A 16775-nucleotide genomic window follows, 5' to 3' on the forward strand; every position below is an offset into this window, starting at 1 on the left:
GTCTGTCCAGCTGGGCCCCCCCCCTTGTGTGTCTGTCCAACTTGGCCCCCCCTTGTGTGTCTGTCCAGCTGGGCCCCCCCTTGTGTGTCTGTCCAGCTGGGCCCCCCCCTTGTGGGTCTGTCCAGCTGGGCCCCCCCTTGTGTGTCCTGCTGGCCCCCGCCTTGTGTGTCCAGACCATTACACACACACACACACACACCTCTTACCTTCCTGCGATCCCGTGCGGTGTCCTCCTTCTCCTGAGTTGCGCGCCTCCTTCACAGCAGGCGCATGACGATGACGTCATACGCCGGCCAGCGAAGGGAGACACGCAGCTTCAGCTGCTTCACTGGGACGTGCGCCGCGGTGGTTCAGGTAATGAACGCTGCGTGCGCGCGTCCCTGCATACACTGTGCCTGCGCTTTTAAAGGGCCCGTGCCCCTTAAAACAGCAGGATTTTTTTTTGTTCTCCTCTCCCCCCTCTACTCTGCAGCAGGGGCGGGGCCCACCGGGAAATTTCCCGGTATCCCGCCAGCCCAGACCGTCCCTGACTGTGGCTACAGACTATACTGGCTGGAGATAAGAAATCTGTGGGCCAACCAAAAGTTGGGAGACAGTGAGTATTGGCTTATACAAAGCCAGTGGAACTACTGAACCCAGATTGGGAATTTGAGGACTGAGAGAACTGTATTTTGGCCATTTACCTGGAATTGCTTTATTACCATGGCTGTGATCAATAAAATATTGTTGCATCATTAACCTGCCTAGGTGATTACTTATAACTAGTGTTGAGCGATACCTTCCGATATCGGGAAATATCGGATCGGATTGGATCGGACCGATACCGAAAAAGTATCGGATATCGCCGATTCCGATACCGGAAACCAATGCAAGTCAATGGGACATAAATATCGGAATTAAAATAAACCCTTTCTTTCCTTGTAGGTTATTTCTACATGAAGGAAAACAACTAAGAATAATGTAGAATGTATTGGGGGAGGTGGGGGAGACAATAAAGGCATAGAGGTTTAGCCCAGTCAAATGGAATAGCAGGAATTAATATTTTTTTATTATGTTCTGAGTTACGGAAATATTAACTATGTTAAGTATTTTTATATTTTGTCAGATATTTATGTTTCACTACTTCCATGCTCTTCACCTTCTTTTTTACTTCTCCCACACTTTCTCCTTCATCATCCTCAGCATCTTTTTCATCCACTTCTTCTTCACCTTCTTCTTCTTCACCTTCTTCGTATTATTCTTTTTTTTACATTCTTCATATTCTACTTCTTCATCTTCTTCATATTCTTCTTCTTCATCATATTCTTATTTGTGACAGGCATTCCTGTAGTTGTTATCTATAAAAGGTTGGACATTACACCTTTCGTTCTGCCCGTCACAAAAGATTTACAACAGGATTTGTCCGCGTTCAGTTTGGCCTGCAGCAGCAGGTCTTTTCCAGGGGCACCACGAGGAGGAACGGACTCACCCCCATACACTGCTTAGTCATCTTCTGCTTATAATTTAGATATTATCTTTTGCTCTGATTTTTAGTCTTATGCTTAATGTTCTTCCGCTTTTTGTTCTGCAGCTTCTTGTATTTCTGCTTCTTGGTTTTCTGTCTCTTGTTTTTCTGTATCTTGGTGCTTGTCTTCTCTTCTTTGTCTTCTTGGTCAACTTCTTCAGGGTCATCTTCTTGGTCTTCTTCGGGGTGGTCTTCAGGGTCGTCGTCTTCGGGGGTCCTCGTCTTCGGGGTCCTCGTCTTCTTCGGGTTGGTCTTCTGGGTCCTCGTCTTCGGGGTCCTCGTCTTCTTCGGGGTGGTCTTCAGGGTCCTCGTCTTCTTCGGGGTGGTCTTCAGGGTCCTCGTCTTCTTCGGGGTGGTCTTCAGGGTCCTCGTCTTCAGGGTCATTGTCTTCGGGGTCCTCGTCTTCTTAGGGTTGGTCTTCAGGGTCCTCGTCTTCAGGGTCCTCGTCAGGGAGATCCAGAGTGATTACCAAGAACCATTTCAAAAAGCTTGAACTTGGAAATGTAGCAGAAGGTACAAGAAAGCTGAGGAACTACCGAGGACCAGCTGACGGTACTGGAACCCGGATGGATAGCAGAAGGTACAAGAGCCAATGGAACTACCGAGGACCAGCTGATGTTACTGGAACTCGGTTACTAAGCAGGAGGTACCTGTGCCAGAAAGCACTACCAAGGACCAGCAGACGTTGGTGGAACTTGGATACCGAGAAGGAGGCACCTAATCCAAAGGCACTGCCGAGAACCAGCTGACGGTACTGGAACCCGGATGGGTAGCAGAAGGTACCCATGTAAAAAAAAAGTTCAAGGCCGCGAGCCGGCCGCAGTTACCAAAACCCACAGTCCTACAGAGGGTGCTTGTCCTATTGGCACTATGGAACCAGCCTTCATTGCCAGATCCCGCAGCCCACATAGGAGTCACCTAAACTGCAGGCACCATAGAGTCGGCTAACCCGACCGCAACACGACAGGACAACGCATTGGAGGCAAAGTGACGTTGACACTACCCGGAAACAGCTGGCGTGCTGGAACCAGGCTGGGCAGGAGGGAGTACCCGTGCCAAAGACACTGCCGAGAACCAGCTGACGGTACTGGAACCCGGATGGGTAGCAGAAGATACAAGAGCAAATGGAACTACCGAGGACCAGCTGACGGTACTGGAACCCGGATGGGTAGCAGAAGGTACAAGAGCCAATGGAACTACCGAGGACCAGCTGATGTTACTGGAACTCGGTTACTAAGCAGGAGGTACCTGTGCCAGAAAGCACTACCAAGGACCAGCAGACGTTGGTGGAACTTGGATACCGAGAAGGAGGCACCTAATCCAAAGGCACTGCCGAGAACCAGCTGACGGTACTGGAACCCGGATGGGTAGCAGAAGATACAAGAGCAAATGGAACTACCGAGGACCAGCTGACGGTACTGGAACCCGGATGGGTAGCAGAAGATACAAGAGCAAATGGAACTACCGAGGACCAGCTGACGGTACTGGAACCCGGATGGGTAGCAGAAGGTACAAGAGCCAATGGAACTACCGAGGACCAGCTGATGTTACTGGAACTCGGTTACTAAGCAGGAGGTACCTGTGCCAGAAAGCACTACCAAGGACCAGCAGACGTTGGTGGAACTTGGATACCGAGAAGGAGGCACCTAATCCAAAGGCACTGCCGAGAACCAGCTGACGGTACTGGAACCCGGATGGGTAGCAGAAGATACAAGAGCAAATGGAACTACCGAGGACCAGCTGACGGTACTGGAACCCGGATGGGTAGCAGAAGGTACAAGAGCCAATGGAACTACCGAGGACCAGCTGATGTTACTGGAACTCGGTTACTAAGCAGGAGGTACCTGTGCCAGAAAGCACTACCAAGGACCAGCAGACGTTGGTGGAACTTGGATACCGAGAAGGAGGCACCTAATCCAAAGGCACTGCCGAGAACCAGCTGACGGTACTGGAACCCGGATGGGTAGCAGAAGATACAAGAGCAAATGGAACTACCGAGGACCAGCTGACGGTACTGGAACCCGGATGGGTAGCAGAAGATACAAGAGCAAATGGAACTACCGAGGACCAGCTGACGGTACTGGAACCCGGATGGGTAGCAGAAGGTACAAGAGCCAATGGAACTACCGAGGACCAGCTGATGTTACTGGAACTCGGTTACTAAGCAGGAGGTACCTGTGCCAGAAAGCACTACCAAGGACCAGCAGACGTTGGTGGAACTTGGATACCGAGAAGGAGGCACCTAATCCAAAGGCACTGCCGAGAACCAGCTGACGGTACTGGAACCCGGATGGGTAGCAGAAGGTACCCATGTAAAAAAAAAGTTCAAGGCCGCGAGCCGGCCGCAGTTACCAAAACCCACAGTCCTACAGAGGGTGCTTGTCCTATTGGCACTATGGAACCAGCCTTCATTGCCAGATCCCGCAGCCCACATAGGAGTCACCTAAACTGCAGGCACCATAGAGTCGGCTAACCCGACCGCAACACGACAGGACAACGCATTGGAGGCAAAGTGACGTTGACACTACCCGGAAACAGCTGGCGTGCTGGAACCAGGCTGGGCAGGAGGGAGTACCCGTGCCAAAGACACTGCCGAGAACCAGCTGACGGTACTGGAACCCGGATGGGTAGCAGAAGGTACAAGAGCCAATGGAACTGCCGAGAACCAGCTGGCGGTGCTGGAGCCCAGGGTAAATACTAAAAACAGAAGAGCCAGAGGTGTATTTGGAGGAGGTTTTAAATCCGTACTACAGTGGATGTGGACAAAGCAGGAGAATTTGCCGGACACACAGCTGGGGATCAGCTGACGTTACTGAATCCCAATAACACTGGAGCAAGCGTTGACTGTGCAGACGGCACTTCTGAGCAGCAACTAGCGGTATTGGAGCCCAGGGTAAATACTAAAAACGGAGGAGCCAGAGGTGTAATTGGAGCAAGTTTTAAATAAGTAGCACAGTGAATATGGACAGAGCAGGAGAAATTGCCGTGAACACAGCAGGGGAACAGCTGACGTTACCGAACCCCAATAACACCGCAGCAAGTGTTGACTGTGCAGACGGCACTTCCGAGCGCCAACTGGCGGTGCTGGAGCCCAGGGATAAGAATGAAAACAGAGGAGCCAGAGGTGTAATTCGAGCAACTTTAAAATGTGTAGTACAGTGGATGTGGACAAAGCAGGAGAAATTGCCGTCCGCACAGCAGGAGAACAGCTGACGTTACTGAACCCCAACAAACACGGCAGCAAGTGTTGACTGTGCAGACAGCACTTCCGAGCGCCAACTGGCGGTGTTGGAGCCCAGGGTAAATACTAAAAACGGAGGAGCCAGAGGTGTAATTGGAGCAAGTTTTAAATAAGTAGCACAGTGAATATGGACAGAGCAGGAGAAATTGCCGTGAACACAGCAGGGGAACAGCTGACGTTACCGAACCCCAATAACACCGCAGCAAGTGTTGACTGTGCAGACGGCACTTCCGAGCGCCAACTGGCGGTGCTGGAGCCCAGGGATAAGAATGAAAACAGAGGAGCCAGAGGTGTAATTGGAGCAACTTTAAAATCTGTAGTAGTGAGAATGTGGACAGAGCAGGAGAAATTGCCGTCCGCACAGCAGGGGAACAGCTGACGTTACTGAACCCCAATAACATGGTAGCAAGTGTTGACTGTGCAGACAGCACTTCCGAGCGCCAACTGGCGGTGCTGGAGCCCAGGGATAAGAATGAAAACAGAGGAGCCAGAGGAGTAATTGGAGCAACTTTAAAATGTGTAGTACAGTGGATGTGGACAAATCAGGAGAAATTGCCGTCCGCACAGCAGGAGAACAGCTGACGTTACTGAACCCCAATAACACGGCAGCAAGTGTTGACTGTGCAGACGGCACTTCCGAGCGCCAACTGGCGGTGTTGGAGCTCAGGGATTACAGTTCAGGTGGTAGAAACATGAACAGAACAGGAGACCTGGATACTGTTGCCAACCAATTATTTATTCTGGAAGAGGACTGGCAAATTCATGAGAGATCCAGGCCTTGTTCATTTTGAGAAAAGTAAGCCGGTCAACGTTATCGGAGGATAGTCGCATGCGACGGTCTGTTAGTACACCACCTGCGGCACTAAAGACGCGTTCCGATAATACACTAGCAGCAGGGCAAGCTAGCACCTCCAGTGCATACTGACTAAGCTCTGGCCATGTATCCAGCTTACAGACCCAAAACTTGAAGGGAGAAGAGCCGTCTGGGAGTACACTAAGAGGGCAAGACATGTAGTCTGTCACCATCTGACGGAAACGTTGCCTCCTGCTGACTGGAGCTGTCTGTGATGGTGTAGACATTTGTGGCGGCGGGGACACAAAACTTTGCCACATTTCGGCCATACTGGTCTTGCCTTGTGCTGAGGCGCTGCTTCTGCTCCCTCTTTGTGCAGAGCTTCCTCCACTGCCTCGACGCACTGAGCTGCTTTGTAAAGCACTAGCAGCACTGCTCTCGGTTGGAATGGAGAACATGATGGAATGCACCAGTGCGTCTTGGTACTCCCGCATTTTACGCTCCCGGTTCAATGGTGTTATGAGGCTTTGTAAGTTGTCCCGGTAGCGAGGATCTAGGAGGGTGGACACCCAATAATCAGCCGTGTTGAGAATGTGGGCGATGCGGCGGTCGTTTCTGAGGCACTGCAGCATGAAATCAACCATGTGCTGCAGACTGCCAACTGGCCAAGAAACGCTGTCCCCTGCTTGAGGCGTGATCTCTGCCTGCTCTGCATCACCCCACCCTCGCTCTAGATACTGACTACTAGAGCATTGTGTACCTCCCTCCTCTGGACAGATGTCTTCCTCATCCATTGACTCCTCCTCATCCTCCTCACAAAGTGTCCCCTGCCTAGGCCTTTGTGAGGAACCACGTTGCGCAGACTGTAGAGAAGCAGATGGCATTTGTGACTCCTCATCCTCCACCTCTTCCAAAACCTCGTCCCTTAGTGCTTGCAGTGTTTTTTCAAGCAGGCAGATAAGGGGGATAGTCATGCTGACTAGTGCATCATCTGCACTCGCCATCCGCGTGGAATAATCGAAGGCACGCAAAACGTGGCAAATGTCCTTCATAGAGGCCCACTCAGTGGTGGTGAAGTGTGAACGGCGCGCACTGCGACTTGTTTGCGCCTGCTGCAGCTGGTACTCCATTACTGCTGCCTGCTGCTCACACAACCTCTCCAACATATGTAACGTTGAATTCCACCTGGTGGGTAGGTCACATATGATGCGATGTTCCGGAAGACATAATCGGCGCTGCAGAGCTGCAATGCGTGATCTTGCATTGCTGGAACGCCGCAAGTGAGCGCACTCTATGCGGACCTTGTGAAGCAGTGCATCAAGATCCGGATAGTCCCTCAAAAAACTCTGCACGACCAAGTTGAGCACATGTGCCAGACATGGGATGTGAGTGAGGTTGCCTAGGCCCAGAGCTGCCACCAGATTTCGGCCATTGTCACACACTACCATGCCTGGCTGGAGATTCGCTGGCACAAACCACACGTCACTCTGCTGCTTGATGGCATTCCAGAGCTCCTGCGCTGTGTGGCTTCGATTCCCCAAAGAAATTAATTTTAATACGGCCTGTTGACGTTTGGCCACGGCTGTGCTCATATCGGTCATCATAACAGGTAACCGTTCACGGGTCGATGTGGAGGTAGACCGTGACGGCTCCTGCAGCGCTGATTCAGAGGAACTGGAGTATGAGGAGGAGTCAATGTGTACAGACTGGATTCCTGCAATCCTTGGAGTTGGCAGAACACGTACAGCGCCACTCTCAAGATCTGTACCCGGCTCCACAACATTTACCCAATGGGCAGTGAGGGAAAGGTATCGTCCCTGTCCATGCTTACTGGTCCACGCATCAGTGGTCAGGTGGACCTTGCTACTGACGGCGTTTTGTAGCGCATGTTTAATTTTTCCCTCCACATGATGTTGCAGGGCAGGGACGGCTTGCCTGCTGAAATAAAAGCGGCTGGGCACGTTGTATTGTGGGACTGCCAATGCCATAAAGTTACGGAATGTGTCAGTCTCCACCAGCCTGAATGATAGCATTTCAAGGGCCAGTAGTTTAGCAATGCCAGCATTCAGAGCCTGTGCTCGGGGGTGGTTTGCCGAGTATGGGCGCCTTTTCTCCCATGCCTGTGCTAACGATGGCTGTAGACTGGCCTGGGAGTGTGAGGATGACTGGGAAAGTGGTGCTGTGGGTGGAATTACACTGTGTCTCTGTACAACAGTGCCAGAGATTCTTCCATGGCGATCCTGTGAGGAAGCCGAACCAGCTGTGTGTGAGCTGGAGGAAGAGGCTACAACACGAGCTGAAGAGGTGGTAGGTGGCGCTGTAGGTTGGCCTAGGTCTTCAGTGTGTTTGTGTAACTCCACCACGTGCTTGGTCCGCACATGTTTCCACATATTTGTGGTATTGAGGTTGCTGACACTTTTCCCTCTTTTCACCTTCTGATTACACAGCTTGCATTTGACAAAGCAAATGTCATCTGCAACTGTGTCAAAAAAGGACCAGGCACTGCAAGTCTTGGGAGCGCCCGCTTTGGATTTTGGAAGAGCCATGCTCCTAATGGGTGCCGAAGTGGAGGCTACAGGCAACCAAGTCTGCCCCCTCCCTCTCCCTCCTTTTTGGGCCGTTCGGGGAATCTCTTCCTCAGAGCTGCTCCCACCACCTTCCTGTCCCTCACGCCATGATGGGTCAAGGACCTCATCATCTACACCACCCTCTTCAAACAACTGCTTCTCCTGGGTAGTCTCGACAGCACAGTACGCACCAGAAAGTGGCACCTGAGTCTCATCATCAGATGCGTACTGAGGTGTGCTGCTGACCATAGGCACTGGCCCACCCGCCTCTTCAGATTCAGAGAGACAAAACGGTTGCGCATCACTGCATACTACCTCTTCTTCAAATTCTCGAATTCTGCTTGGCTGGCCCCCTCTTTCCAAGCCAAGAGATTCAGAGAACAGAAGTAGAGATGGCTCCTGTCCAGGGCTCTCTGACTGCCTGGGCAATTTGGCAGGTGGTGAAGAGACAGATGGGTGCTCTTCAGTGCTCAGGACCTGAGAGGATCTGGAACTAATTGAAGTCGATGCGTTAGCTGCCATCCATCCGACAACGGCTTCAATTTGGTCCTCGCGCAGCAGTGGGGTACGGCTAGCTCCTACAAAGCTGCGCATAAAGGACTGTTCCCTGGTAAAACTGGGGGATGCTGAGTCACTGGTGCCCGCAGCAGGCACAGAATCCCCACGTCCTCTCCCTGCAGGCACAGAATCCTCACGTCCTCTCCCTGCAGAAACTCCACGCCCACGCCCACGACCACGACCACATGCCTTACTCCCTGCCTTCTTCATCTTGGTAGACTGATAAAGATAGGCAGAAAAGTACTAAGGGCTTAGTGTGCTTATTCCTGAACAGCTGCTAACAGGTATAAGAAACACTAATTTTATAAAGTGTGGACTAGACTTTAATATGAGCTAATGTGGCCTACACAACTGTAAAGTGGAGTGTTTGGTGAACTTTATTTAGGTTTTTTTTGTCACAAAAAGACACTGGATGTGCCTAAAGATGTAATAACGATAGTATCACAAACTTTTTGTAGCTATTACAATGTAGGAAGGTAACCTACAATGCAATAGATGAGGCTGCAAAAAATAGGCTAATACTAATCTGGCTGGGGCTGCAGGGCCCAATGCTGCAGAAAGGCTCCTCTATCTACTCCTATATAGTGTGTTTGGAATCAATTTAGCTGAATATGGATGGAACCACCACACTAATAGGAGATATCAGGAAAAATTATGAATTGGCAATAAAGGACAATGTATGAGGCAGTGACACACACTGAGTGCACTACAACCAGACGGGGTTGAAGCACACACTACAGGGTGAGCTGCACTCACACACCAGACCTTGCAGACAGCGGTGAACAGTACAGATGCAGAGCACTGTGCACTAGTGCTGCAAGACGGAAAAAAAATTCTCTATCTACTCCTATATAGTGTGTTTGGAACCAATTTAGCTGAATACAGATGGAACCACCACACTAATAGGAGATATCAGGAAAAATTATGAATTGGCAATAAAGGACAATGTATGAGGCAGTGACACACACTGAGTGCACTACAACCAGACGGGGTTGAAGCACACACTACAGGGTGAGCTGCACTCACACACCAGACCTTGCAGACAGCGGTGAACAGTACAGATGCAGAGCACTGTGCACTAGTGCTGCAAGACGGAAAAAAATTTCTCTATCTACTCCTATATAGTGTGTTTGGAACCAATTTAGCTGAATACAGATGGAACCACCACACTAATAGGAGATATCAGGAAAAATTATGAATTGGCAATAAAGGACAATGTATGAGGCAGTGACACACACTGAGTGCACTACAACCAGACGGGGTTGAAGCACACACTACAGGGTGAGCTGCACTCACACACCAGACCTTGCAGACAGCGGTGAACAGTACAGATGCAGAGCACTGTGCACTAGTGCTGCAAGACGGAAAAAAATTTCTCTATCTACTCCTATATAGTGTGTTTGGAACCAATTTAGCTGAATACAGATGGAACCACCACACTAATAGGAGATATCAGGAAAAATTATGAATTGGCAAAAAAGGACAATGTATGAGGCAGTGACACACACTGAGTGCACTACAACCAGACTTGGCTGAAGCACACACTACAGGGTGAGCTGCACTCACACACACAGACCTTGCAGATAGCGGTGAACAGCACAGGGAACTGTGCACTAGCACTGCAAGGCACAGTGATTTAGAAAGTAGCTTGGGTAAAGCAGTATAGAGCAAATAGGTAGCTAAAACTGTCCCTCAGAACAACAGCGTCCTATCCCTAACTGAATTCACAGCAGAGTGAGCTCAAAATGGCGGCGGTGGCTTTTATAGTGCATCATGACATCATTTCAGCAGCCAATCACAGCCATGCCATTAGTTAAGATGCCTACATGCCTAACAGGATGTGCCCACACTTCTTAGGATCCTCATTGGCTGAATAAAATGAAAATGTCTCATTGCATTATGGGAACTTCCGATTCCGGTATACGATATTGCAATAGTATCGGAATTAAGTATCGGAATTCCGATACCGCGAATATCGGCCGATACCCGATATTTCAGTATCGGAATGCTCAACACTACTTATAACCCACAACCTCAGATCTTTACAGGTGCCATGCATATTAGGATTGGGGATGAGGGGTGCCATGCATACCAGGATTGGGGATGAGGGGTGCCATGCATACCAGGATTGGGGATGAGGGGTATCATGCATACCAGGATTGGGGATGAGGGAGCCATGCATACCAGGATTGGGGATGATGGTGCCATGCATACCAGGATTGGGGATGAGGGGTGCATGCATACCAGGATTGGGGATGAGGGAGCCATGCATACTAGGATTGGGGATGAGGGAGCCATGCATACCAGAATTGGGGATGAGAGGTGCCATGCATACCAGGATTAGGGATGAGGGGTGACCTGCATACCAGGATAGGGGATGAGGGGAGCCATGCATGCAAGGATTGGGGATGAGGGGTGCCATGCATATCAGGATTGGGGATGTGGGAGCCATGCATACCAGGATTGGGGATGAGGGAGCCATGCATACCAGGATTGGAGATGAGGGGTGCATTGCATACCAGGCTTGGGGATGAAGGGTGCCATGCATACCAGGATTAGGGATGAGGGAGCCATGCATACCAGGATTGGGGATGAGGGTGCCATGCATACCAGGATTGGGGATGAGGGGTGCATGCATACCAGGATTGGGGATGAGGGAGCCATGCATACCAGAATTGGGGATGAGGGGTGCCATGCATACCAGGATTGGGGATGAGGGGTGCCATGCATACCAGGATTGGGGATGAGGGGTATCATGCATACTAGGATTGGGGATGAGGGAGCCATGCATACCTGGATTGGGGATGAGGGTGCCATGCATACCAGGATTGGGGATGAGGGAGCCATGCATACTAGGATTGGGGATGAAGGAGCCATGCATACCAGAATTGGGGATGGGGGGTGCCATGCATACCAGGATTAGGGATGAGGGGTGACATGCATACCAGGATAGGGGATGAGGGGAGCCATGCATACAAGGATTGGGGATGAGGGGTGCCATGCATATCAGGATTGGGGATGTGGGACCATGCATACCAGGATTGGGGATCAGGGAGCCATGCATACCAGGATTGGAGATGAGGGGTGCATTGCATACCAGGCTTGGGGATGAAGGGTGCCATGCATACCAGGATTAGGGATGAGGGAGCCATGCATACCAGGATTGGGGATGAGGGTGCCATGCATACCAGGATTGGGGATGAGGGGTGCCATGCATACCAGGATTGGGGATGAGAGAGCCATGCATACCAGAATTGGGGATGAGGGGTGCCATGCATACCAGGATTGGGGATGAGGGGTGCCATGCATACCAGGATTGGGGAGGAGGGGTATCATGCATACCAGGATTGGGGATGAGGGAGCCATGCATACTAGGATTGGGGATGAGGGAGCCATGCATATCAGAATTGGGGATGAGGGGTGCCATGCATACCAGGATTAGGGATGAGGGGTGACATGCATACCAGGATAGGGGATGAGGGGAGCCATGCATACAAGGATTGTGGATGAGGGGTGCCATGCATATCAGGATTGGGGATGTGGGAGCCATGCATACCAGGATTGGGGATGAGGGGAGCCATGCATGCCAGGATTGGGGATGAGGGGTGCCCTGCATACCGGGATTGGGGATGAGGGGTGCCATGCATACCGGAATTGGGGATGAGGGGTGCCATGCATACCGGGATTGGGGATGAGGGGTGCCATGCATACCAGGATTGGGGATGAGGGGTGCCATGCATACCAGGATTGGGGATGAGGGGTGCATGCATACCAGGATTGGGGATGAGGGAGCCATGCATACTAGGATTGGGGATTAGAGATGAGCGGTGTTCGACTAGAACTGTTCGCCAATCTCAAATTCGAGCTGTTTTGGGCGGTGTTCGAGTTGTTCGACGAACCCGAACGATTTGCAAAAAATTCGGCTGTTCGAGGTTATGTTCGATAACTGTTCGTGCACCAAAAGCGTGTCCTGCATGTCTGGTGCTATTTAGAGCACCAATCATGCAGGGATTGTCTGCCACTCACTGTAATGCCACAGCCATGGTGGTTGTGGCATTACAGTGATTGCCCAAATCGATGGGAACAGTGCCAACAGTGAAACATGAAAAGCCGGCAATTCAGCAGCGGCAAACACCGGTACCCGACAATTTAGAACCGAAAGAATTGAGCTTCACACATAGATTAGATAGATATAAACATGTCAGCCACATATATACGAAGTACAGTGAAAGTGCTGCTTACTGTACTTGTCATTTAGCGTAAAGGATTTATCAAAAAAAATAATAGTGTTTTCATGCACCGTCTCTTTAAAAAAGCCGGCCGGCAATTCAGCAGCGGTACCCGACAATTTAGAATAGAAGGAATAGAGAATCACACATAGATTAGATAGATAGAAACATGTCAGTCACATATATATGAAGTACAGTGACAGTGTTGATTACTGTACTTGTCATTTAGTGTAAAGGATTTATCAAAAAAAATAATAGTGTTTTCATGCACCGTCTCTTTAAAAAAGCCGGCCGGCAATTCAGCATCTGTACCCAACAATTTAGAATAGAAGGAATAGAGAATCACACATAGATTAGATAGATAGAAACATGTCAGTCACATATATATGAAGTACAGTGACAGTGTTGATTACTGTACTTGTCATTTAGTGTAAAGGATTTATCAAAAAAAATAATAGTGTTTTCATGCACCGTCTCTTTAAGAAAGCCGGCCGGCAATTCAGCATCTGTACCCGACAATTTATAACAGACAGAATAGAGCTTCACACATAGATTAGATAGATAGAAACATGTCAGTCACATATATATGAAGTACAGTGATAGTGTTGGTTACTGTACTTGTCATTTAGTATTAAAATAAAGGATTTATTATTAAAAAAATTGGCGTGGGGTTCCCCTTAATTTTAGGCTCTAGCGGAGGTTAAGCAGACAGCTGGGGCAGATGTTTGAAGCCTGGGAAGGGGGTAATACCCACGGAGCTTCCCAGGCTACTAATATCAGCCCCCAGCTGAATACATAGCCTTTACTAGCTATTAAAATGGGGGACCCCACCAAAAAAATGACGTGGGGTCCCCCCTAATTTAATAGCTAGCAAAGGCTAGGCAGACAGCTGGGGGCTGATATTAATAGCCCAGGAAGGGTGCCATGAATATTGGCCCCCTCCCAGGCTAGAAACACCAGCCGTCAGCCGCCCCAGAAATGGCGCATTCATAGGATGCGCCAATTCTGGCACTTAGCCTCGCTCTTCCACGCTGCCCTGGTGCGGTGGCAGGGGGTAATAGGGCTGGGGTTGATGTCAGCTTATAATGCCAGCTGACATCAAGCCCAGGTTAGTAATGGAGAGGCGTCTATAAGACACCCCCATTACTAACCCCATAGTCAAAGTTAAAAAAAACACAAACACCCAGAATAAAGTCCTTTAATTGAAATAAAGACACAATTCTTTATTGTTCTAAATTAAACCATACTTACCGTCACGCCCATTCCAGCTGAAGCCAACGATCCCCTGTAATAAAAATAAAATAATAAAGCAACCTCATCCTTACCTTTCCATGGTTCCCACGATGGCTCCAGCTCTGCTACATCGAGATGACAGGCTGGACCGCAGCAGAACGCCGCCATCCAGCCTGTCATCCCGCAGACACTGAGAAGAGCAGGCTTGCTTGCGCTCCACATTGTCTCTCTGTGACGGCATAAAGATGAGCCGAGGTCATGTCCAATGAACTCGGCTCACCTCATGCACGTCACTTACAGCGTGGGAGAATTCTCACGCTGAAGCGCTGAGTGCAGGAGAATTTTCCCACGCTGTCAGTGAGGTGCATGAGGTGAGCCGAGTTCATTGGACATGACCTCGGCTCATCTGGATGCCGTCACAGCGAGACACTGAGGAGCGCAAGCATGCCTGCTCTTCTCAGTGTCTGCGGCATGACAGGCTGGATGGCAGCGTTCTGCTGCGGTCCAGCCTGTCATCTCGATGTAGCAGAGCTGAAGCTGTCGTGGGAACCATGGAAAGGTAAGGATGAGGTTGGTTTATTATTTTTCTTTTATTGCAGGAGATCGTTGGCTTCAGCTGGAATGGGCGTGATGGTAAGTATAGTTTAATTTAGAACAATAAAGAATTGTGTGTTTATTTCAATTAAAGGACTTTATTCTGGGTGTTGTGTTTTTTTTAAATACTTTACTAGAAATTCATGGCGGTCATGTCTAATACTGGCGTGACCCCATGAATTTTGGGCTTGGGGCCAGCTGATAATACCAAGCTGGCCCTAACCCCTTTATTACCCAGTGAGCTACCGCACCAGGGCCCTGGATGAGTTGGGTACAGCGCCAGAAGATGGCGCTTCTATGAACGCGCCATTTTCCGGGGTGGCTGCGGACTGCAATTTGCAGCGGGGGGGGCCCAGAAAGCTTGGGCCTCCCTGCGCTGCAGATTCCAGCCCCCAGCTGCCTAGTTGTACCTGGCTGGACACAAATATAGTGCGAAGCCCCACTTCAATTTTTTTTAATTATTTCATGAAATTCATGAAATAATTAAGAAAAAAAGGCCTTCCCTATATTGTTGTGTCCGGCCAGGTACAAATAGGCAGCTGGTGGTTCGGGGCAGCCCATTCCTGCCTGCTGTACCTGGCTGGACACAAATATAGTGCGAAGCCCCACTTCAATTTTTTTAAATTATTTCAGGAAATTCATGAAATAATTAAAAAAAAGTTGACGTGGGGCTTCGCACTATATTTGTGTCCAGTCAGGTGCAGCAGGCAGGAACGGGCTGCCCCCAACCACCAGCTGCCTATTTGTACCTGGCCGGACACAACAATATAGGGAAGCCCTTTTTTTCTTAATTATTTCATGAAATAATTTAAAGAAAATTGAGGTGGGGCTTCGCCCTGTTTTTGTGTCCAGCCAGGTACAACTAGGCAGCTGGGGGCTGGAATCCGCAGCGCAGGGAGGCCCAAGCTTTCTGGGCCACCCCCGCTGCAAATTGCAGTCTGCAGCCACCCCGGAAAATGGCGCGTTCATAGAAGCGCCATCTTCTGGCGCTGTACCCAACTCATCCAGGGCCCTGATGCGGTGGCTCACTGGGTAATAAAGGGGTTAGGGCCAGCTTGGCATTATCAGCTGGCCCTAAGCCCAAAATTCATGGGGTCACGCCAATATTAGACATGACCACCATGAATTTCTAGTAAAGTATTTAAAAAAAACACAACACCCAGAAAAAAGTCCTTTAATTGAAATAAACACACAATTCTTTATTGTTCTAAATTAAACCATACTTACCGTCACGCCCATTCCAGCTGAAGCCAACGATCTCCTGAAATAAAAGAAAAATAATAAAGCAACATCATCCTTACCTTTCCATGGTTCCCATGACAGCTTCAGCTCTGCTACATCGAGATGACAGGCTGGACCGCAGCAGAACGCTGCCATCCAGCCTGTTATCCCGCAGACACTGAGAAGCGCAGGCTTGCTTGCGCTCCACAGTGTCTCTCTGTGAGGGCATCCAGATGAGCCGAGTTAATGTCCAATGAACTCGGCTCACCTCATGCACGTCACTGACAGCGTGGGAAAATTCTCCTGCACTCAGCGCTTCAGCGTGGGAGAATTCTCACACTGAAGCGCTGAGTGCAGGAGAATTCTCCCACGCTGTCAGTGACGTGCAGGAGGTGAGCTGAGTTCATTGGACATGAGCTCACCTTATGCACGTCACTGACAGCGTGGGAAAATTCTCCTGCACTCAGCGCTTCAGCGTGGGAGAATTCTCACGCTGAAGCGCTGAGTGCAGGAGAATTCTCCCACGCTGTCAGTGACGTGCAGGAGGTGAGCTGAGTTCATTGGACATGAGCTCACCTTATGCACGTCACTGACAGCGTGGGAGAATTCTCCTGCACTCAGCGCTTCAGCGTGAGAATTTTCCCACGCTGTCAGTGACGTGCATGAGGTGCGCCGAGTTCATTGGACATGAACTCGTCTCATCTTTATGCCGTCACAGCCAGACACTGCAGAGCGCAAGCATGCCTGCGCTTCTCAGTGTCTGCGGGATGACAGGCTGGATGGCAGCGTTCTGCTGCGGTCCAGCCTGTCATCTCGATGTAGCAGAGCTGAAGCT

The sequence above is a fragment of the Phyllobates terribilis genome, unplaced genomic scaffold (genome assembly GCF_046119375.1).
Source record: "Phyllobates terribilis strain yellow unplaced genomic scaffold, ASM4611937v1 Scaffold_3__8_contigs__length_932513732, whole genome shotgun sequence".
In the NCBI taxonomy this organism is placed as follows: Eukaryota; Metazoa; Chordata; class Amphibia; order Anura; family Dendrobatidae; genus Phyllobates; species Phyllobates terribilis.